General features: G+C 37.5%; 1 protein-coding gene across 1 annotated transcript in view; it reads right to left on the bottom strand.

Annotated features, from left to right (window-relative positions):
• The window catches only part of LOC108134844 (hornerin), a 96277-nt gene that overhangs the window by 32141 nt on the left and 40161 nt on the right, over nt 1-23975 (bottom strand). The window contains exon 3 of the mRNA XM_017255305.2: nt 11937-12019. The gene's annotated coding sequence lies outside the window, so the exon portion shown is untranslated. The remainder of the gene's footprint in view (nt 1-11936; nt 12020-23975) is intronic.

The following is a 23975-nucleotide window of genomic DNA, read 5'->3' as shown; positions in this document are numbered from 1 at the left end:
GCCAAGTTCTGCCCAGAATGTGTGCAAGTGGAGTGGAGAGGAGCAGGCGGAGGAGACCAAACCAGACCAACAAGCGGAACTTGTTGCTCTTCAGGTGGCATAAGCTGCGACTTTTGCACTTGCACTTGCTGCAGCAGCACTGCCTCCACCAAAAGTGGCAAACAATTAAAATGCTCAACTCCTCCAGCATCGAAGGATTCATTATGTTTTGCAACAAAATAGAATGAAAACGAATAGAATGAAATCAAAGGCCACAAGCGGAGGCTTGCAAAAATTACAACAAGCAATTCGAGCGGAGAAATGGTTTAGGAAATGTCACTTAATGTTATAACAAGGAGAATAACTTACTGGGAAATAATTAAGAGTCGAACCGCTTGGCCTCTCTCGAACTACAAATTTCAAAAGGCTATGTTTCTATATTTTTAAAATACAAAACAGAACAGCAATTAAAATTCTGAAACCAACCAACTCATACATACATGTGATTTCGTTTAACTTTATGTCTAAAGCTTCATCATTACTTAGACTCATCTGCTCTCAACTTAATTTCTACATAGAGCTCCCGTCATAACGATCATCACCATCAATAAGCGTTAGAAAAGATTTAGCCAAGATTTTGCCAGAACACATTTCACTTCTGTCAAATATTACCCACATGGATTTATCCGTATCCTAGGAGCCATACATGCTATATATGTGTGTTTGCAGGGAGTGCACATTTATATACTTAAGCCCTCGCAGATGGCAACTAAATGCAACTCTGCTGCCAAGTGGCGAGAGCTCACTTCCACTTGCGGTTTCAAGGGTTACTCAGCGCCTGGAGAGCGAGGAGCCAAGAGCCGAGAGTCCGGGGAAAAGCCGGAAAGCGGGAAAAGCGGGTAACGTGGCTGCTGTGCACTTTAAGTAATGCGGCCAATTGAAAATGTCGAACAAGTGCCACCAAACGCCAACAGCGATGCAGCTGCCATCCAGCGACTGCAGCTAATTAAGAACGCATTAAAACGATTTGTGTGCCCTGGGCCAGACGCCTGGGGAATGGGTGTATTATAGCTTTAAAAGGGTCTCAATACTGTCAATCAGTAAATAGATTAAGCGATTATGCAACAGTGACTAAGCCGCAGTCAAACGACGAGTGTGTATTGCATAACTGAGGTAAACACTGTGAGAAGCGCATAGAAAGGCGCACGGGAAACGAGCTCATAATTCCGCTAAGCTGATTAACGCCGGGCCATCAAAATCTTTGCGATGGTTCCACACAACTCATGCTCGGCTCAAAGGAAAACTTGAGACCCGAGCCATGTATTAAGTTTCAAGAAAGCAAAATGAGTTTACAGCATAATGAAAATGTATAAATTACATTTCTGTTCAGCGAGTCTTTGTTTGAAAAGTCGGTGGAAATTTAGCAACATTTCGTTCAACGAAATATTTTGTCGTCTTAACAGGAAATCGCGAAATCTGTCTGAACATTGATTCAACTTTATAATCACAATGAAAAATTAACTGATATATAATGAATTTCAAATCATGTTTATATTAAACCTGTTTTTTTTTTATTTGTACAGATAGAGTGTATATTAATTTCCTTCAATGAATGAAAAAGGCAGCCAAGTTGAAAACGTATATGGTGTCATATTTAAGCTGCCTTTTCTATGCACTTTTCAGCTTAGTCTTAGAAAGTATATATTGAATTTCTTCAATGAATGATTAAAGCAGTCAATGACTTTAGACTGCAGTTACACAACTGAGAGGAAAGTGGCAAAGACAAATCAGAAAAACAAGAGCAAACAAACCAATCACAGAGATTGCCATACTTTGCCAACTAAGCTCAATGAGAAGCGCATAGAAAGGCTGCAAAGGCAAAAGGCAAGCAAACAATGCGAAAACTTTTCCCAGGCCATTAGAAATGTCCAACAACAAGTGGCCAACAAAAAAAAAAAACTACTCGAGGAGGAGCCAGAAATCAACAAAAAAAAAGCCCAAAAACTACATTAAAGAAGAAAAATAAAAGAAAAAACTTAACTTTTCCAGCTCATGTAAGTGCAAAGTGCGAGTGTGCACGAAAATATTTTCAATTACAAATTGTATTTTTCCGTTTAGATAAGCAAAATTTATGGCAGGACTTGCGTCCTCGATCGCTATTCTGTCCCGTCTCGGGCTGAACTCAAAGTTTCAGTCGCAGTCCTGCGGCAACAAACACTTTTGCGCTTGGTCTGCGACGCAGTTGTAAACAAGGGGCAAATACAAGAAGGCGGCGGAACGCCATTGAAAATGCCACCAGAAAAAGAAAAAAAGCAAAAAAACCTAAAAAAGGCCAGCAGAACGGACTCAGACTCAAGTAAAAACCGTGAAGTCGACTGCCACTGCGACGACCAAAAGACGCCGAATTGAACGGAGGGAAAAAACTGCTCCAGAAATTGTAAGGGGGCAAACGCAAAGAGCAAAAAACTAGTAGAAAAGGCTAAGAAAGAGCCTTGCAGATAAAGGATACCCTGTTTTTGGAAATGTTTTGTAATGCTTATGGAAAAAGTTGTAAACACTGTGTTACAGGTTTTTTTTGTATTTTTTTTTTTTAATTATCTCAAATTTAAGGTATTCAAAGAATGTATAATGGAAAGGATCGACCATGAGATCTGCAACTGTCACCGAGTCAGCTAAATATGCGACATTCCCCAACTGACGACAACCAAGGAATGGGACCCATAGAAGTGAAGCGAAATAGCGTACAGATTTACAGAGTATTTTTCTTTTACGTGCTTCTCGGTGGCGCCGTCAAATGTCACGTACGCAGACAGTGGCAGCCAGGAAGGAAGTGGGCGGGGGACGGCAAAAAGGGGCGTGGCAGGGTTGCCCTGCTCATATGGCCTGTCACATGAATGGAATTGCCAACTTAATGCGAACGCAAATGCAGCAAACTGGACAGAAGAGACACACACCCTTACCAACATCCTCCCACAATCTCAAATACTCTGCTTTCTCCGCCGCCAGGGTTGTCATCTTTCCATTTACAAAAAAAAAAGCGTAGGGGAGGGTAAAAAGAGTAAAAGAAAAAAAGGCAGAGCCACCCGTAGCAGACTCCAATTTCAATTGAATTTGATTGAAATTCTACTGTAAGACGCACAACTTTTTGTGGCACTTTATGCGGCCAAAAGGTGTCGGTGGGCGTGTTTAGGGAGCGATGGGCGTGGCACGTGAGCCTAAGCCCTCTTTTTCCTTCTGACATTATCGGTATTTAAGCTATTTTCACATTTACATTTTTCATGCACCTTCTCAGCGAACAGACGGAAATAAATGAGTAAATCTTTTCTTCTGGCTGGTTAACCGTTTTATGTGTTTACCATGAATAACGTTCGGATGGTAAAAATGTTAAGGAAACTATTTGTATAATAAAGAGATTTATTCGATATGTTGCGATTCTTAACTACCATGCTGACAACTCTGGTCTTTAATTTGTGTGCCATTTTCTAGCATCAGCAGTCCGGGCAACTATAATGAGCGAAACGTCTGAGCCTGAGAAACACCCCAATTCGTGACTTCTGCTCCATTTGATCCTTAAATAGTGACTTAGGGAATCAGTCGCTAATAGTCTGGGTGACTAACACCTTCACCGGTTCGCCGGCGAGCGTTTGAAGCGTGTGAAGCCGAAGCCATCAAAAATGGAATTGACACGTTCGCTGCCAGAGTTGTTGCTCTGCAGCCAGATGCACGCAAACAAAGGGGTTCCCCCTTCTCGTTTTTCACCATCTCGCGTCACTTTTTCGTTTTCTTCTTCTTCATCTTTGGCAGCCATGTGGCAGAGTGGTGACCCCGACGCGTCGTCTTATCATAATGATGACGTTTACATTTCAATTAACGACGAACAACATAATTGCTGCAGTCAAATTATATAATTACACACACACAAACGACAGGCGCACGCAAAAGAAGAAGGAAAGAGATGGAAAAAGTGTGGAAGCGAGATGGATATATAGAGGGAGATAGAGAGAAGGCACAGTCATTTGCCTATATGTGTGTATACCTACTATATTATGCCATTGAGGCAGCTGCAAATGCAACGCAGGTGTTGCCCCATGTGTCAAAAAATAATCATTTTGAAATCACTTCAAAAATTCAGACAGCTAAGATGAAATATGCGTGTGAGAGAGAAATGGAGTGTGGGGAGGGGGAGTGAAGTCCCAGGGCTCTGTCAAGTGTTCCGGACTTTATATATTCGAGCCCCAAGCATAGCCCCCTCCAGCCATCTCTCTCTCTCCCTCTCTCTCTCTCTATTCGCCTGTCTTATAATTTCATCTGAACATTCAATTCAATGGTCGACTTCAAGACAGTCGTTCCCAAATGGACCACAGCTGCATTTCGAAAAGATACTGAAACAAAATGCTTAACTTAATAAATTGGGGAAAAATGGATACTAAAAATACGATCCTTTTATATCTGGTTTTAATATTTCAAATTAAAATGAAAAACTACAGTTCTGACAAACCTACCTGCATAAAAGGAGGACATTTTTATGTCACCTATGTACGCACTTCAAATATTTAATTTAAGGCCATATTTTCCAGCATTTTTCAAAACGTGCAAAAATGTTTCAAGTATAAAATGTATATCCTTTAAAGTCAACTACATATATTAAGTTTATTTTCCATAATTTTTCTCTCAGTGCCAAATTTGATCTATAACTGCTTTAAATATTTTAAGTTGAGACGGGGAAACCCTTTTTAATTTGTATTTTCCATAACTTTTCTCTCAGTGCCACATTTGATCGTTAAGTGGCAAAAAAAAATCAAACTGACAACTTGCCGGTTATGAAAAGTGAGATTTTTAATTATTGCTTTCGTGTCAGAGTCGAAGTCCAAATTTTTTCACATTTTTTTTTTTTTTTTTTTTTTTTTTTTGGTTTGAAGGAGCGGTACGCAATCCAAACCGAATTCCCACATCGAATAACCTGAGAACTTAACACCGCGGCGGCAGGGAATAAATAAACGGGAAATTAAAGGCGGAAAAAAAGGAAACACATTGAATTGTTTTCTATCGTGACACATGAGAGGCCTTCATAGGCTCGGGCGCGCTTGTGGTGCATAATTTTTCATTCCGCATACAATAATCTCTGCTGGCCGTAATTTATTAACATTTCCAGCCCCCGCCACGCCCATCGTCTCTCTCTCTCTCTCTGCCGCTCTTGCGTGTCTCTTGCGGGTTTGGCCGTTAGCGGTTTCGCTTTCAGCTTTTTATTTCAATGCGATTGAAAGCAAATTGAAAGCCGGCACCTGACAGAGCACACGCGGCCAAAGAAAAGAGGAGAGCCATTTGCGGGTTAAAATGGCCAACAACGAACGGACTCGCCACTCTACACTGCGCGAAATGTCAACTGAGTTGCAGAAATAGTTGTCTATAATTGTTTTCTTCCAACAAATTCTGGCAAATGACTGGAAAAAGATATCATATGTTTTAATGTGTTTTAAAATACGCACATGATAAAACTCCCTCTTTAATTTTCTTAAAAAGTGTATAAAAGCCAGCCAAATTGAAAACAAAATAAAGTTAAATTCGCAGTAGTCTTCCCAAAACAAAAGTAACGATAAGTTTTGGTTTATTTTAAAAAGCTCAAGTGTATATTTCACTGAAGCCTGGTTTCACTAAAATGGCTTTTAACAAGGTTGGTCATTCTAAATTAACATTAGACATGTAATGGCTGTTATAAAAATGTATTCAAATGTTTGAAAGACAATTTAACAATTTAATTGTTATTATCAAATAAATGGCTTATAACAAGGATGGTCTTTCTAAATTAACATTGGACGTGTAATGGCTGTTATAAAAATGTATTCTCAAATGTTTGAAAGAAAGACAATTTAACAATTCAATTATGTTTATCAGAAAACCTTGCTGTTAGTTTTATTTATATATTTTTTCAACGTGCACCTTTCCATCAAACTCCTTGCTTGTGTTTGATGGGGCGCATTAAACAAATAACGCCCTGGCAATATTTCATTAAAAACTTAACGGTCTGACAGTATAGAGTGCTTCGGGGTGTAGGTGAGGGGTTTGAATGGGGGTCATACAGGGATAGGGACGGCGAAAAGGGCGGCGGTAAGGGGGTGCTGCTAAAAGGTAGATAAAGAGCCATTGGCTAATGCCCCATTGGCGTGTGTGTTGTGCATTGCCAACGGCTGGCATTTGATGGAAACAACACAAGATGCATTTTAGCAGAGCCAAAGGACTCACGGAGAAGGGGGCACCGAACAAGTGGACTAAAGTGGCCAACTAATGTGATCCTAAATAACCTTTAAATTGATTTCAATTGCCATCACATCAGAAATGAGGCAAGAGAAAAACACTTAGGCCAATAAATCCGTAACCTATTTAGTTTTATATGTATACATAACACTTGTTTCTTTGTTTATTTGTCTAGCTACAATAAATAAACTACGATTCAGACTAAATCAAATCGTATTCTTAAATTTAACCACACGCCTCAAATGTTTTTGTTTTTCTTTTTCAATATTTTCGCCTATAAAAACTCTAGAAATGTTTGCATTACGTAATTTCCCTGCCTTTGTTTCAATCCTTTGTGTTATTTTCAATATTTTTCCGTTTAATTAGTTTGAAATTACACAAACAGCAAATGAGTAAAATGAAAAATGCATGGACATATTTTTTCGTTGCTCATTCCCATTTGGATTTTCAATTTGCCGTTTGCTGAAATTGACAGTTAAATTATTGTTATTATACTTGTTAGTTGACTTTAACCGCTGTTGGTTGGCCGGGCTTTGTGCTGATATTATAATTATTATTATTATTATTATTGTTAGAGTCGGGACATTTTTGGTGTCAATTTGAACTTTTTTGCGGTTGTCGAATTTATGGTAAATTAAATTAGCCTGATTGGTATATGCATTTATAATGACATCACTTCAATCCGATCCCCTGTCAAGCGCAAACCAGCCTGTGCGCAATGATAAATTAATGAAATAAATGTTTATTACTTTTATTCCATTTGTGTGGTTCCTTTTCCTTTTCCATCGCCACTTGACCCCTACCAAAAGAACCAAAATGAAAATGCCTCAGAAATTTCAATAAAAATTTTATGTTATAATTATGGGCCGAAAGACAGACGAAGTCGGGGGATGCATAATAAAAATTAACGCCCTCCTCCTTCTCCTCGGAAAAAATTCCCGTGTTTGTGTTTGGGTCATAATTTTTCTATTAGACAAATATGTATGAGCAAGGGAGAGGGGGGGCTCGATGTTCGTCATGTGAGAGTGTAATAAATTTTATTAAAAGCATATACAAACAAACGAGATCCAAGACCAAGTCAAGGTGGAAGCCCAAAAGCTGAGTTAGGGGAGTATTGGAGAGTTGGCCACACATTTTGGGCCATCATACGTGACCGACCGGCCATGGAATTTCGGGGCGCGCCCTTTCTATCCCGCTCTCACTCTCGCCCCGTCTCTTTCGGTGTCCAGCTGAGACAACAGATAAAACTAAAACCAACAAAGACGATAAAGGTAAGACGTCGTTTAAGGAGTTGGCATGCAATCAAAGCTCACGATCTGAGGTCTCTGAAAATTTTCCAAACAAGAAGTTGACACTATGCCATTTCACAGAAACTTCAAGTTAAAAATTTATCAATTAATTTTCCGGAAACCAACAGACAATTTGCATGTTAGCATAAAGTTTTGAGCATATACCAAAGAAAAACATTTAATTAAGACTAAAATATGAATCTCTTACACTAAATTATTCATTTAATGTGTGTCATCACTCTAAGTTTACTCATAAATGAGACTGGTCACCCAAAGTTTCCTCACATATAAGACTTTATAAAAAGTAACTTAGATTAAAGTTCTGTAAACTGTAAACTGTAAAGGGAAACGATTAAATTAAAGTTCTGAAAACTTGAAGAGAAATTTCAACGATACAAAATATATAAAGCAACTACCTTCTTCGAGTGCTCTGTCCAGTTCCCCAAAAGAGTTTCCGCACCCCGAGCGGCAAGCAAAAAAGAAAATCCACACGGGGGAAAAGAAAACAACGAACACAGTTAAGTGTGGCCAAATTAATGGACATCGAATGAAGTTGACCGGCTGTCATAAAGCGTTCATAATTACTTTTCACACCAGGCGGTGGCGAACCGAACGCGTGACTAACGAGCTTCGTTGAGGACGGAATCGGGGGGGCAGGCAGTGAAAGGGGGGCATAGGCGACCAAACAAGCCCACAAACAGTCGGCAAAGAACAGAAAAAAAACACAAAATAAAAAAGGAAAATATTACAAATAAACAATCATAAATTTCTATAAATTCTAATTGAAAGAGTTGCGCGAGCGGCGGGGCGGGGTGTCTGCTTATAGGCTTAAAGCGTATTGCGCACGACATTTGTTTATTTATGGCGAATGACAATAAAATTTAATAACTTTGACACAATTTAATTAATTTCGATTTTTCAATATGACAAAATATAAAGGAAACGGCATAAAAAAGCACCAAGTGAGCGGGCGCGGGCGCGGGCAAACAAACAAAATGAGGAAAGCCAAACAAAAATCAACACAACATAAAATTTTTATATACGTCTGTTCAAAAGGGGCGGGGCAGCGAGCGAGTCATAAGCAAACATATTTATGAAAAATGTATTTTTTTCCCGTCGATTTTTTTGTTTTGTTAATACCCCTCTGCCATATGCAAAGGAAAATTGAATTAAAATTCAACGAGGGCAATTTACAAAATTAGTTTTTGTACAAAAAAATAACGTAACTATAAAAAACACTGGCAGTTTTTATTAACCAATACTATATACATCGAATGAAAATTCCATCGGAATTCAAATCAAATCGACTTAATTAAGAGCTTTGAGAAATCGGAATCAAAAACGAAATTGATTTGTCGTGTTCAAGTTACAAGTCAATTGCATTTTAAACTGAGTGCTGGGTTTAATAGAAAACAAATAGAAGATATTTTGGCTTAACTAACTTAAATGATAGATATTGTATTTAGATGCAAGAGTGTTATTCCCCACTCAATACAGGGTTGAAAATTGTTATTTGACTGTATTTATTTAAGTCTGGTTACATTAAAATGGTGCATTTAACAGGGTCTGACTTTAAATCATTAATCAAAATTGACCACCTTTCCTGAGCTCCCGCATGTTGTTGTTTAAATATTATTAATCTTGTGTTAATTATCGCTTTAAATTGGTCTTGATAAATTATATTTTTATGAGCACAATTACACATTTTTATTATTTACTCATTACAATCGGCGGGTCACTCTAAGTAATGACAAAACACAAGCAAATGTGCTGGAATTTATGTCATAAATTTATAAAATCTCAGAAACCCAACCAAAAGCCCATGTAACAACAATAACACAATGTGAAACGTTCCACCTGAACCACTCAAATTGACAGAGTTATTACAATGTTCATGTGTATACATATAGACGGACGTGTGCGTACCCTGGCCACCAAAAAACCGCAATTGAAATTCAAAATACTGTCCACATATAAATATTTAAAGCAAAAAAAAGATATATCAAAATGCTATGATTGAAAAATGAAAAAGCATAAGGAATAAAAATTAATTTTGAATGCCCGCCTGAATTCCGCCCATTTCTCACTTTTTCTCCATAGCTTTTTAAATTGTGACAACATAAAATAATTGTTAAAGTCCACAAAAAGCAATAAACAAGCGGACAGAGAGCAAAAAGCAATTTGCAATGCACCAAAAACCAAAAACCAAAGGCCGAGGCCCAACTCCATGGGGAAAGTCTCTCTCAGTGTGTGTGCGTGAGTGTGTGTGTGTGTGGGGTAAATTTATTGATTTCCATATATTTATTTGTGTAAAGTGCCATAAATTACAATTATTTAACAGGGCCGGACGGATGAGGCCGGCGGACGGGCCGTAAAGTCAACGCGCTGGCAACGGACACTACGCCCCTGCCCCTATAATGCCACGCCCCCTTTCCCTTTGGGTCAGTAGTGCCGCTTTGTTGTTGTTGTTGTTGTAGTTGTTGCTGCTGCTGCATAATTTGTTAGCCAAATTGCAACTCAACAGGCCAGGTACGTAGCACTGTCGACTCTCTGATATCGAAAGACCCGGAGACCCGGACAAACAAACCGACACACACACACACACACATGGCCCGGTCGGCTGGCTGGCTGGCTCATCAAATATGCAAAATTGTGCAAGTCCTTGCAACAATCGCAATTAAGGATGAGCTGCCGAAGGGACGGCTACAAGGCAGCAAAGTCACAGATAATGAAAACGGTGACTCTCAGTGAGTGTTACCTATTGCCCGTTTAGTTGGTGTTGTTAAAAAAGCTGCGAAAGTTATTTCATTTCAATTTCAATTTAATTAATTAATTGTATCTTAAGAAATGGAACAGCGAACTATCATCCAAAGTGTTATTTTTTAATCATATATACTTTATTAAGAAAGTGGTGGGAAAGTCATTGATATTTCCTAATAATGTTCATTAGATTTTAATAGAATATTTGAGATCAATATACAGTGATTAAAATAAACTAAACCACAATGTAGAACAATCCTAATTTAATTTTGTTAAAACTAAAAAGAGTAGGTATTTTTCTTAAAATATACATGTATAGAAAAATATCTGATCAGAGGAAGGTGACTCTTTGCTAACCTATGTTTTATTGAGCGCAAAATTATAAAGATTAATGCATTTTATGATAATTTTTGCTCAAAACTTTATAAGTTTAAAATGTTATGTTTTCAGGAGATTTGCTTGTATTGTTTCAATAACTCAGATCCTAAAAAATATATAATGAAAATAAATTTCACTTATTTAAGAAAACGTTAAGATAGTAGAAGAGTTATGAATATTGCTTTTTCTTCAGTCTGATAGTGTTCATTCAAGTCACAAATCACAACTTTTCATTTATTTTCTCTTTGTCTGGCTGGGATGTTAAGCGATTCGCAATCACTGAATTAACATGGAATTCACTTGGACATCTCCAATCGGCTGAGGAGCCATAAAGAGTCCTTTTCCTGCGGCTGCATATCGAATTCCTCTGAGAATCCTCCTACTGCTCGTCCTCCCCCATTTGCTCCTCATTCCGTTAGGTTGCCCTGATCAATCGCTTGGCCATTTGTTGGATTTCACTGTTCGCATATCCTTACCACTGTATGTGTGCCCTACCCATCTATGTTTGGACTATTATGTCCGAAGCTTATTAACTGCGGGCTTGCAAATGCAATGCAAATAGGCAAATTTGCAATCAAAAGAACGATTTTCATATTTAAGATGGCACAAGTAGGGTCGAGGAGGGGAAAATTCCAGACATAATTCAGAGGCAAGGAGGATTGGGGGCCAGTTATGAATTGGGCGTGGCTGGAACAGAGGCATGCACTTAATTTGGCAATTGTCTCTGCACAAACATACAAGATACGAGTGTATTGCCTGCATGTATTTATGTTGTTTGTCTGTCTCCGTTTATCTACTGTTCCACCCACCACCAGCACCACACAACCAACACCCCCTTTTCCACCCACAGACAATCGCTGTGTGTGTGTGTGTGTGTGTGTGAGCGACTGCCTTTGTCATTAATATTAATTTCGTGTTTAATTTATTGTAATTTACGTGCATTTGATAAATCGTGTTATTATAATCAGTTGACTGGAAACGTGAAGAAAGGACAGGAGGCTTTGGGCGTTACACAGCATAGCAAATAAGTCTTAAAAACTCTGTATTTTTATTTAAAATATTTCATTGAAACTTCAGTGGCAGTATTCTTAAAGTAAATGCTTTCTGCATAATTTAATTCCTTTTTTCATTAGATCATGTTTAGCAACAAATCAATTTCGGTAGCATTTTTATCAGTGTAGGAAAATCGTTGAAAGGGGCAGGGATCTTACAAGAACATAGGTGTTCCATCTAAATGCCTATGTCAGCTGACTGGGCTGTAATCTTGGGCGGACTTACCTTTATTCCCAATCCACTTGTAGCAATAATTGCGCGTGTTCCTTTAACAAGTCGAACTCCTTGAAACGTGGGAGCTTTAAAAACTGCAATGAGAACAAAGAAGAAATATATGATTAATTTCAGTTATTATGCATAGCAATCGATACGGGGGGGATTTGGGTAGATACCAGCACTAGAGCCTATTTAAAATCATTTATGAAGTTTTTATTGATTTTTAAAAAGTTATAAAAAATTTTGGGTAATTATAACAATATATTTTAGAAACTACACAAAAACAAAATTGTCATAGAAACTACATAAATTTTAAGCTATGAGAGATGACTTAATAAGATAAGTATTAAATTAATACCAGGAATGTATAAAAATAAAACTCATGTGGTTTAAAAACAGAGCCTTAGACTGAAGTTTTGAACTATTCGGTATAGAAAAGCAACCAAAATGTACAAGGGTTATATTATTAAGTATTGAATTTATACTTTTATTTTAATACTGTTGGATGTTTGTCTTTAAGACACACTTTATTAGAACTAAACTTTGAATGTTTTTTTTTTTTTTTTTTTTTTTTTGGGTGTAGTAAAAGTAATAATTGGCTTACTAAAGTTTTTAATATTGAGAGTAAATTTTAATTTTTCTTAAGAAAATCTAAATATAATTTTAAAATTTGATAGAATTAACAAGTTTGCAAGTATATTTTATATTGAAACCCTTTTTAAGTCCCAAACCAAATCCAATCTTCCAAGGAACCAGCAATTCAACCAACATTCGATAGCAGCCAACTCATATTTATGAGAATCGCAGAGAAAGGACCAAAAAGCACTTGAATGGTAGGTGGATTTGGAGGTGTGGAAATAGGTTGCCGAGGGTAATGTCTCGGGGTAATAAACATTTTCCCTCTCGTATTCGAGGAATGCTTGAGGACAAGTGTCGCATAAAGGAATTCCCCACATTTTTTCCTCTTCTGTGGAATGCATTTTTATAACAAAATAATTATATTTATGCGACGGGGTGCGGAGCGAGGAGCGAATGTGCATTGGCCATTGCACAGAACGCATTCAAGTCGAAGTAATGCAAAAAGGCGAATCGCAAGCCCGATTCCGATCCCCAAAAGCCACACCCCCGCTGGAAAATCCGCCCCCAATCTCGTTTCTTCCATTTCTGCACATAACGGCATCCATTACACGCAACAACAAAGCCAAAATGGCGTCTGGGGCGACAATGTGTTGCATGCGTGTGTGTGTGTGTGTGTGTGTGTGTGTGCGTCGCTTTGTGTCTGTATTGTCGTTGAAATTATTTTTATTATTTTACACAATTTTTATATGGAAAGCCAAATGCGATACACACATAGTGAAAGAAAGAGAGGGAGAGAAACAGAGCAAAGCGAAAAAAATGAACTTTTACAGTCGGGCATAAATATTTAGTATATTGTTCTTGTTGCTGCATGTTTATATTGTTGTATTTAATGAGATTTTTGAACTTTTCCTTCCCATAAGCGCCTTAAGCGTTTACTCTCGCTCTGTGAAAACACTTTACAGAAGCCACAAAATGGAAAGCAAAACAAGAAGCATTCAAGAAGTTTTTCTTTTTGATGTCCTCAACTCGGAGGAGGGAGTGTGAAAAATAAGGCTGGGGTTGGAAAATTTCCCGTAAGTGTAGGATATTAAAATGCTTATTTGAAAAGCAATAAATATTTGTACTTGAGATGTGACTTCACGGTGTGTCGCGATGTTTTTGTTAGGTTTTAAAGTTGATATCACGATCTCTCCGCTACTAATTTCAATACCATAAACCAAATGACCTTTTTTATAATCCACTCCAAATATCTTTATCTTTAGCGTTTCACCTTTAAATATCTTAATTCCAACCGAGATATGCCACTATCTTCACATCTAAATGACTTCAAATTGCATTATTACCATCCATAAATTTCAAATCGAATTCCCATAATCATGAAATCAATTTATTGTCATCACATTTAAGCCCATTAGTTGGAGGCCCGATAAGATCTCCGATCCTAATCTCAAATGCATTTGTCATTCCCCAAAATCGAATCAGAGCAGATCGAAGACCAGTTTTCGATCGGTTCAGTCTTCGGTTTTCTCATCTTGTGTGGGTTGTGCAACCCACAAGCCCGACCGATCGCATAAAATAATAATAATAAAGGAAAACCGGTGGCAGAGCATCCCAACTCCAACGCATTCATTAGTTCTCATTAGGGGACAAAACATTTCGAATCCAAACTCGCATCTGAACGATAAACAAAACATTTTCAAATCGGACGGGGGACGAGCTGAGGTTTTACCGGTTTATTGGCGTCTCTAATGAACCTCTATTAATAAATATAAAAGAAAAAGTTTACATTTAACAAAAAAAAAAAGTTACCAAAGATATGCCCATCACATTGTTATACCAAATATTGATGTTGGGTGGTCGTAGAATTGGAGTGGTAAATATAAAGCGATTGGGGGTTTGTTGTATAAAAAGGTTAAGCTTTAGAAATATAGATAAATTTATTTTGATTTTATGAGTCTAAATTCGAAAACTTATTTCGATGTTTCGAAAACTATGAAAACAAACTGTAGCAAATCTTCAATTCCATATTATTTGCTCACAAGTAATTTATACCAGGTATTATATCGATTTGCTTTACCCAGTTTGAGCTTAAAACACTGTACAAATACACCCTCCAAATTAGTTAGAAAGTCAACCCAGTCAATTAAAGACCTAGAAACGCATAATTTTCCATTTAGCCCATTTATGAATTATGCAGTTGAGGCGCAGAAAACTGGGTAATAGAAAATACACCGAGAAATTGTGAGGGATGTTGAAATGACATAAGCGTTTAAATATTTCAAAGGAGCGACTCGGTGGGGAAAAGCTCTATAAAAACAAAACGAAGCCAAATATAAGACAAATGCAGGCCCGTGGCGATGTGGAATGGGGTATATATGGGGGCGCAAAGCAAAGATGTGACATATGCGGCAATTAATGCCGTTAATTATTAAAGTTAACACCCAAAAGCGACATGCACAAGTCAAATAAATAAACACGCAGCAGGGAACGAAGTCAATGGCTTTTGGTCAAAGCTGAAGTCCTCGTCTATATACCACGTATATATATGTATAATACGACCGAGCCCCCTCAAACACCCATAAAATGTCAGCCCCTGCACAAACGCCCCAACAATTAAGGACAATGCGTACTAATTTCAAACGAAAACTTCAACGTGGCCAACTGAAAGCGAAGCGAAAAAGGAAACACAAAAAAAAGCATCAAGAAATTTCGTCAACAATTCTGAAATAAACACCGAATTTTTTTTTTATAACCTGTCATTGATTTCGGTTTTAAAGTTGAAAAATAATATCAAAAATATTCGAAGTCACAGGGAGTATTTTTTGTAGTTCATATCAATTCAGTCTCAGTGTATTTTACTTTATGAAAAATTCTAAAATAAAGAACGAATTATGTCAACCAGGAATGTTTTGTAATTTTCATCCTACAGTCTAAATGTGTTTAAATTTATATTGTTTTAGTATATCGATTATGTGGATTATAAAAAACTGGCATACTTTTAAAAGCTTCCCTAAATTGTATGCCTTTAACGACAATAATTTGATATATATTTTCCAACAGACTGAGAGGCTTAACCTTTCTCCCAAAAGTCTCGGGTGTTGTCGAGTAATAATGATTTTTATTTATAAACTGGCACAAAGGAGCGATACAGGAAACAGTGGGATAGGGGGTGGATGGGGGGGTGGAGGACGGGCTTAACCCATGCGTGCCGCAAGTAGAAGAAGAAGCTTCTTGGGGAAGGACAGTTGGCACATAAATAATTTACACACCCTCGATTCGCCGTCCTCCTGACATAATTTTTCCCTCTTTCAGCCAAAAAAGAAAAAAAAAAAAAAAATAATGTGAAATAGAAGTAAAACGGGGGACACACAATTAGGTGTATGTTTTGGGGATAGGGGGTGGATTTTTTAGTGGTTAAGGTGGCGGGATAGGGGGGCATTTAGGGGGCGACTGGTTGACAAGGGCAGTGCAATGCATAAGCAAACAAAACTTTGGCAATTTTGTGCAACTTTTTGGCTTCCACATTTTGTATAGAAAGCATTTTTTCATCCCTATGTGTTTGTTTGTTTGTGTGTGTGCCGAGGAAATTATGTTTTTGAAAACAGGAAAACCTTGGCAAGTTTTTGGGGGCATCAACGAAAATGGGCGCGATTGAGGGGTAAGAGGTAATTCCATTTTAGAATAAGCTTTGCTTGGGTCAAATCAAGCTTAACTTTTCCATAGGCTACAAAATCAAATTGATAAAGCTAATAAGTCTTTATTTTAGAGGAATGTTGATTTTCTTATATGAATGAATTCATATTATAGAGGATAATACTCATTCTTATGTGAATGAGTTCATATGAATTCATTTTTACGTGATTAGACTCCACCATCAGTTTATCTACCCACTGACTCTCAATAAAAGAAACGTTTTTATATTAAAATTTTTTTTTCACCGTTTCACATTATTTTAAATTTTTTTTTTTGTTTGAATCGTTTGCCACTTAACGGTCGCATAAAACGCCAAAAGGGATCGCTGTTTTTGGGGGGAATGGGTAAAAATGAGGGGACAATGACGATGAGCATATGATTTTCAATTTTTGCCACAAATCCAGACAAAAACACACACAGAGAGATTTAAATGTGTGCTTACGTTTTTATCAACCAAAATGTGGAAAACCAATAGAATATACAATAAAAATGTAAGTTTAATATAAAAGATTAAAGATTTTAATAACTTTGTAATTTTAAAAACTATATTATATTGATCAATTTAAGATTGTAAGCTTCTTTCAGAGAAAAGTTAATTAGTTTTTTTTCTCAATGCATCTCCAACTTTGAGTCAACTCCTCCGACCACTGCCACGCCCCCTGCTGCCCCCTCTGTGAACTGTTAAGCGCCATTAGGCGGCTGTGCAGACATTAAAAACAGCTGCCATCGCCTCCTGTTTTCCGTTGTTGTTGTTGTTGCTGTTGTTGTTGTTGTTGTTGTTGTTGTTGTTGCTGTTGTTGCTATTGCTGTTGAGGCAGTTTTTTTTTTGGGGGGGGGAGGGCAGGGGGGGCATGGGGGGTTGCAGGGTAAAGCGACGGGGAGCGGCACAAAAATTGCCTGTTTATATTCGCAGCGACAGCAAATTTTATTATTATTTTTGTTCTTGACAACGACAACGGGCATCAGAGGAGCAGCAGGCACAACAACATAGTCAGCAAGGCAGGACACCGATTTTCGAGGGTTTCCCGAGACAGGGAAGGAGTGAGTGAGGGAGGAGTTGATGGTGTGGCAGGAACATGTCCCGAAACTAAATACAGGGTGTTGCACATGGGGTGTATTAGTTATGGGAGTCCTCAACGAAAAAGTGGTGAGTTTAACAATTGTAATTAATTGCCATTCTTAAAAATGCATTTTTAAAATGCTTATATTTTCAATATTTTCATTAAAACTTCCTTTGACATCGCAAACTACGTTACTTATAATAAAACAATTTTTTCAGTTTAGAAAGGGTTTAACGTTTCTCTAAAACAAGTTTCTACTTTCCAAAATTCATCACATTTATCCATATTTTTGAACATATGGAAAAACAAAATTTAAGTATTTTACATTTTATAGTAAAAAATTTTCAAAACTTTATTGGGTAATGCAATCTACCTAAAAAAAAAAAAACATGCAGCTTATTTGATAAATTAAATATTTATTATTAATCTGAAACTTTATTTTGACTATCTATGAAATTCCGTAATATCTCAAATGATTTATTTGTTTCGGTGATTAAAATAGTGTTTAGCCTGCTGGATATCAGTAAGTTTGTTCATTAAGGCTCTCACGAATTTTGCCTAGCCAAAACTATTTCTCAATTTTATATTTCCTTTTTGTATTTCTGCGAATTTTGCATTTATATTTCGAGGGAAGCAAATCAAAGTCAAAGTTTGTTTGTTGTTGTTTGTTGAATGTTATTGCCGCATAGACACAATTCACATCGATGACAGGGGTTTTTGCCCCATTCCATATCTGGCCAGCATGGGTTAAAGTTGCGCCGACGCACTGTGCTTAGAAGTTTTTCCGTCATTGAATTTTTTTTTTTTTTTCGGTCACCGACTGCGCGCCTCCAATTAAAGAATAATTCATTTCAATTGAAGTCAATCAAAAGAAATTATTTCACGCTTAATCAATTAGAGAAGATGAGGCTCCAGCAAGCAGGGCACAAAATTTGGAAAAGAGAAAGCCCAGACACCCCCAAACAATGAGGAATGTGTGCCGTACAGATTTTTCACTTGAAAAAAAGTGCCCAAAAACCGGCGGCGAACAGATCAGAAAACAGAAAACAGAACGATTCCGAGCGATCCTCGTCATTATGATATATGGGCAGACATACGGCGAGGGGCACTGACAGTCATCACTTGAGCTTTGCTTTTAGTTTTCGGAATCCAAACAAATTGATTCCGCCGAGGGTGTTGAAATGCCGGGAAGTGGCACTTGGGGCACCAAAGATAAGCTTATAAAGGAGATGGGATTTATGGCAGGCAGTCTGAGTAGCATTTCTGCGAGGGGGGGATCAAAAACGATGCCCAAACTTTGAGGATCATGTGGCATAATCAGGGCTAGATTTACGACTTTACCAGAGACTCCAGATGCAAACTGAATAAAACTCAAGAAGCCGCACTTGAGTAACGATTGGATAAGTGATGTAATTACTTGGACTTGAAAAGCGGAAGTGGGATATTAATAGTTGTATTCGGAAAATGAAATCGTGTACGGAAAAACTAAATACTAATAAAACTAAACAGAAGCGCTTAAATTTTGGCAAGCAAAATATAAGATTTTTTTTATAGATAAAACTGATTCCTTAAGATTTCAATGATCTTATAATAAAATAAAAATTGCGCATACATGTGCCTACTTAAGTATGTCATTTTCTTTTATTTTACAATCCAAATATAGCTCATGTTAAAACATTACAAATTAGTTGGAAACATAATGCCATTACTTTTCGTTTGATTTCGGGCCGCCAGAGGGCGCCACCGCGCACCACAAGCACCACGTAAGCGAATCTCCTAAAAGCAGCCGCAAGATCTTATAAAGTATTTATAGTTATATGTATATGGAGAGCACAACGAGTGGGGATGGGGCTGTCGTAAACAATTTTTGCGCTTACGCAACGCCCACCCAAGTGGCGACACCAGACAGATGGGGGCGGTGTGGAAATGGGGGCGTGGCCGAGGGCAGGGAGGCAAGCAGGCAAGCGTCGCATTAATTTGTCATTTTGCGCGTGTGTTGACGACGGGCAAATAAAGAAAGCAGAGTGCTGGAGGAGAGGCTGAGGCAAATTGCAAATAGAAGCCACTTCAAGTGGCATGCCACACAAACAAAAGGAAAACTAAAATCTTGTCGATGCTATTAATTTTAAAATTGAATCAACATAAAAAAAAACTAAGAAAATAAAATTATATTTTTCATCTTATGATATATATTATTTTATCATAATGGTAAATAAAATAAATAAAAACCGTATAATATCGGACAAAACTTACATAAGTGTTTTATTGTATTTTTGAAAAACGTTTATATTGGTTTGTATTAAATAGTTAAAATATATATATTTTAAATAAGTAATATATTCTTATAACTATTGATTTTGTTTTTTGTGTTATCTGTTACCTTTAATACATTTATATGTTTTATTATAATCTTTTTTTCTAAGTGTTTACACACTTGCTGGAAACTTTTGTTTTTGCTTACGAGCTGCAAAAAGTTGCACTTTTCCCCTATCTTGTATAGAGTATTTCATTTTTTTTTTCATATATATATTCTTTTCTTTCTATTAAAATTCCTTTTTTCGCCGGCTTCTTTCACAGATTTTGACTTTCACGGAGGGAAGACCAGATGAAGAGGCAGCTGAGGCGAAAAAAGTGTCACAAAACTTTTATGGTGGCCATGACACGTTGGCGGTTGTTGGCTCTCACCACTGTAAAACTCTCCCCCTTGGAAAACCCGCCTCGGAAAACCCCTTCCTTGCGTTTTCGTTGCGGTGGCTGCCACTGCTACTTCATTTGCCTGTGCGCGCGCTCATTAAAAAAGTTGCGACACATACAAATGCATACACTTAGGGAAAACAAATGGTGAATGGATGGCAAGAAAAGAGTTGTCTTGAATGATAGCTACATATATGCAAAGGGCGACTTTATTTTCGCTTTAATATTAAAAGGAAATTAAATTTGAAGTTTAGATTGAAATAACTGCCATGTAAAAAACTTTTAAAAATTACATACACTAAATATGTATTATTATTATTATTATTATTATTATAGCATTATATTTCTTTCTCTTTTTTCGCTATATAATTTTCCTTTTAACTTCACCAAATCCTTAGAAAATATTTCTGTATTTTTTAATAAATTATCTTTATCACAAGGAGCTGCAATAATTAAATTTTCTCTTTGTGTGGGCAACATTCGCCACCTTTTTGCCCCCCAGTTTACCAATTCCCTAGACAAAGTCAACACGTTTGCCTGCATGTCAAGTGCCAGTCACTCTGTCGGCTTCGCCAAACTCCTTTCCCCATTTCCTCGAGTTTCCCGAGTTTTCCAAGTTCCCCGAGAACTCCCAAACACTTTTTGGCGAAATGAATGTCAAGAACGAGTGAAAATTTGCGCTTAAATGCAGTTGAAATAAAAGCGAATGAAAAACTATGGAAGAGGCCAGCGACCTGTCGCCATTTTTGCATATTTTTCGAGGGTGTAAACAGAAATTTGTCAGTCTATGTCGCCGGCACCAATGCCATCCCCTTCCCCTTCCCCTCCCCCTCCCGTTTAGTCATTCCTTTTGTAGCTCCCCTCGCATTTTGGTCATTACACACACGAGGCGAGAGGGCCATGGAAAAAAGGCTTAGGGAAAGTCACTGAAGCGTGGTCACCTGGGAGAATTGCAGGAGTTTGAACGCACCTGCAGTGCAAAGGTGAAGCCAACGCAGGAGGTCAACTAAAAAGTATGGTACAAAATGGCAAAGCAGATAGTTTATAGTTGGTTAGAATGGTTGGTTTAACTACAAAATATTAAAAAGTTTAGAATTAAAGTAAAAGCCTAGTTTGTTTCGACAATTAATAAATTGCCTTAAAAAATAAAAAGCAATCATGGTATTAGGTTTTATTTTGTACATTTACAAAATACTTCAAAAAGCTATTAAAAAACAGAAAATATTATTATTGTGGTTCATGTTGACTTTAAAAAACCTTAAAATAATATAAAAATGAGATTAACAAATTATCAAGAATGCCATTAAACTGTTTATGGAGTGGAATTTTGGAACATCTTCAGTGCCGGCCTGTTTCGCTGAAGGCATAAAAATCTAGAAAAACGATAGCCGAAAATGAATCTCTTTGCTCTTGGCTAGCCTCATCAAAAAGGGGCGGCTAAATATATATATCTATATGTATATATGTACATATATTTTTGAGAGGCAAGCATTTGGCAGTCTGACTGCCGCCAGTGGCCCTATAAATAGTCCAGATAACACTAAACCAGGCAATCAGCTTAAGGCGAACCTCTTATCTTAATGTGTCGTCGTCGTCTCTGAAGTTCGCGAGACATTTTTGCTAATTAAGCTGTGACCAAGGGAGGCAAAGGGGGCGTGGCATCTTCTTACTCACATTAAAAATGTCGCCCAGACATTAGCATTTTTATATAGAGGGGAACGACGACGACGACGACGACGACGACGACGACGCTGACGACGAGTTTATCTGGTCAGAGTTTATGTCTGGCAGCGGTCACTACTTAGTCTGATTATTGTTATTATGGCGTCGTAGTTTTCATAAATTCCCAGCAAGTTATTTTCCCATAAATTCCTGCAGGACACGGCAGAGGTAGTAGTGCTAAGAGGAATGGGCTTATGATGGTATGGGGGGCAGGGGTTCGAGACTACCAGGTAAATGACGACGACAGCAAATGACATACGGAGGTGGGAGGGGACAGGTGGTAGTTGGTTGGTTGGCTGGTTGGTTGGTTGGTTGGTTGGTTGGTTGGTTAGGTTGTCCTGTCAAGACCTAGACAACTAACGAACCAAGGAAATAACAACTAAAAAGACGGTGACTATGGCAAATCTCTTGGCAGCAGGACAACAACAAAACACTGCGATTCAAAAAGAAAAAATAACCAATAACCAGAGAATGGAGGCTAACAGGGTATTTCCACCAAAGGTACTTAGTTTCACAACTTTTTATTTTTACCTAAGGTACATTAATATGTTGCCTTAAAATAATGAATAATTCATTTACACATATCTTTAACTTGCTTTATTTTACCCAACTATCCAACAAAATTAAATAAATAACTAAGTATTACCCTTTTAAAAAGGTTTGTTTTACTTTTTAACAATTTTGTACACCGTTTTTGCACTTAAAAAGTCGACTTTAAAAACTCAATTTGTTTCTGTATATTCTTTATGCTCATTTAGATGCTGAAGAAGGGAGAGGATATATCTTCCGAAGTAACTATCCTGTCATACCTTGTAGAGTACTACCTAGTAGTACCTTCCTCTTCTCCTGCAACAACCAAAAAAAAAAAAAAAGAAACGACGCAATGTCGAGACATGTGCAATGTGCAATGTCCTTTGGGTATACAATTTAAATTGGCATTCCACATGACAATATGTGTGGCAAAGTGAACGAGACAACAGACAGGTGGCTACCAGGAAGCTTCTTAGCCGCAGGGAAAACACGAAAAAAAAAAAAAAAAAAAAAAAATGAAAAATAAAATAAAATAAAACCGAAATGGATAGACGGAAAATAAGTAAAAATAGCCATCGAGAATCGCGCAATCAGAGTTGATAATTTCTTTGCCGGCGAAGAGCGTTCAATTATCGCTTAAATGCAACCGGCACCCAGTTAAACAATGAATTAATAATGAGTTACCAGCCAAGCAGATTTGCCAGCAAATCGGTTCAGTTGTCTGTTGCTGGCTTTTTAAGTTTTTGCTGAAATTAGTTTTCCGTTTTGTTTTCAACTTTTATGAATTGCTACAGAATGAAGAAGTAAAAGTGAAGCTGTCCGAGGGGAAATTAAACAACGATAAAGTGTTTATGTTTAAGAATTTAATATTGAACTTTTGCGTTGAGCTGCTAATTAAATGCTTTTCAGCTACCTTTTGAAATAATGAAAATGTGCAGGGTGCAGCATGAAGGTTAATCAACATTTAATTTTACGAAATCAATTTGTGGAAAGAAGAAAAATGCTTTTATCGACTAAAGCTACGTGCAAATTATCATTATTTATGAAAGGAAATTTATTTTAATGGCATATAACCAATTAAAAGACACTCAAAGGGCATAAATTTATTGCTCGAAAAATAAAATTAAGGCTATTAATTGCATTTCAAAGAACATTTGGAGACATACAATTTTCCTTTTTGGTAAATTAAATATTAATTTGAGCAAAATATTACATTTGACTACTGATTCTAAAATGGCACTTTCAATTATTTTCGATTTAAGACAATGCACATTCTGCCCTCATTGAACTCTTAACCTTCGGCTGTCGGCAATTGTTTCGATCGCCAAGTCAACCCCCCAACTTAACCCATTGAAACTGGCTCCTGCCGAAGTCCAGTCATCATCAATTCCATCTTCTCTGGGGCATTTTAATGCGTTCCCCAGCGCGCTGATTATTATGAAATGTTGTCGCTGTTGTCATTATTGTTGCTGAAATCATCGGACCACTTCTTTGTCCCTTTGTTTCTTCTGGTTAAGGTCTTCTTCTGGGTTGTTCTCCTTATCGCGGTTGCATCGTCATCGGATGCGCTGCAGTTCCCATCGTCAGAGGGTAAACAAAACCGAGGGAAGTCTGCCTGAAACGCTTCGCTTGCGTTTTGTAGCCTGTTCCGCTGTCTGCCTTGGCTCCTTTTCCCTGTATTCCGATGCTCTATGTGCCCCTGTTCGATCCCTATATTCCGCACCCCTTTTTCCTGCCCTCCGTCGCCTGGGTTGGCTATCAACTTTAG

The sequence above is a fragment of the Drosophila elegans genome, unplaced genomic scaffold, assembly GCF_018152505.1.
Source record: "Drosophila elegans isolate 14027-0461.03 unplaced genomic scaffold, ASM1815250v1 contig_149, whole genome shotgun sequence".
Lineage (NCBI taxonomy): Eukaryota > Metazoa > Arthropoda > Insecta > Diptera > Drosophilidae > Drosophila > Drosophila elegans.
Note: the sequence above shows the minus strand (reverse complement) of the source record. Positions and strands in the feature narration are given on the sequence as shown.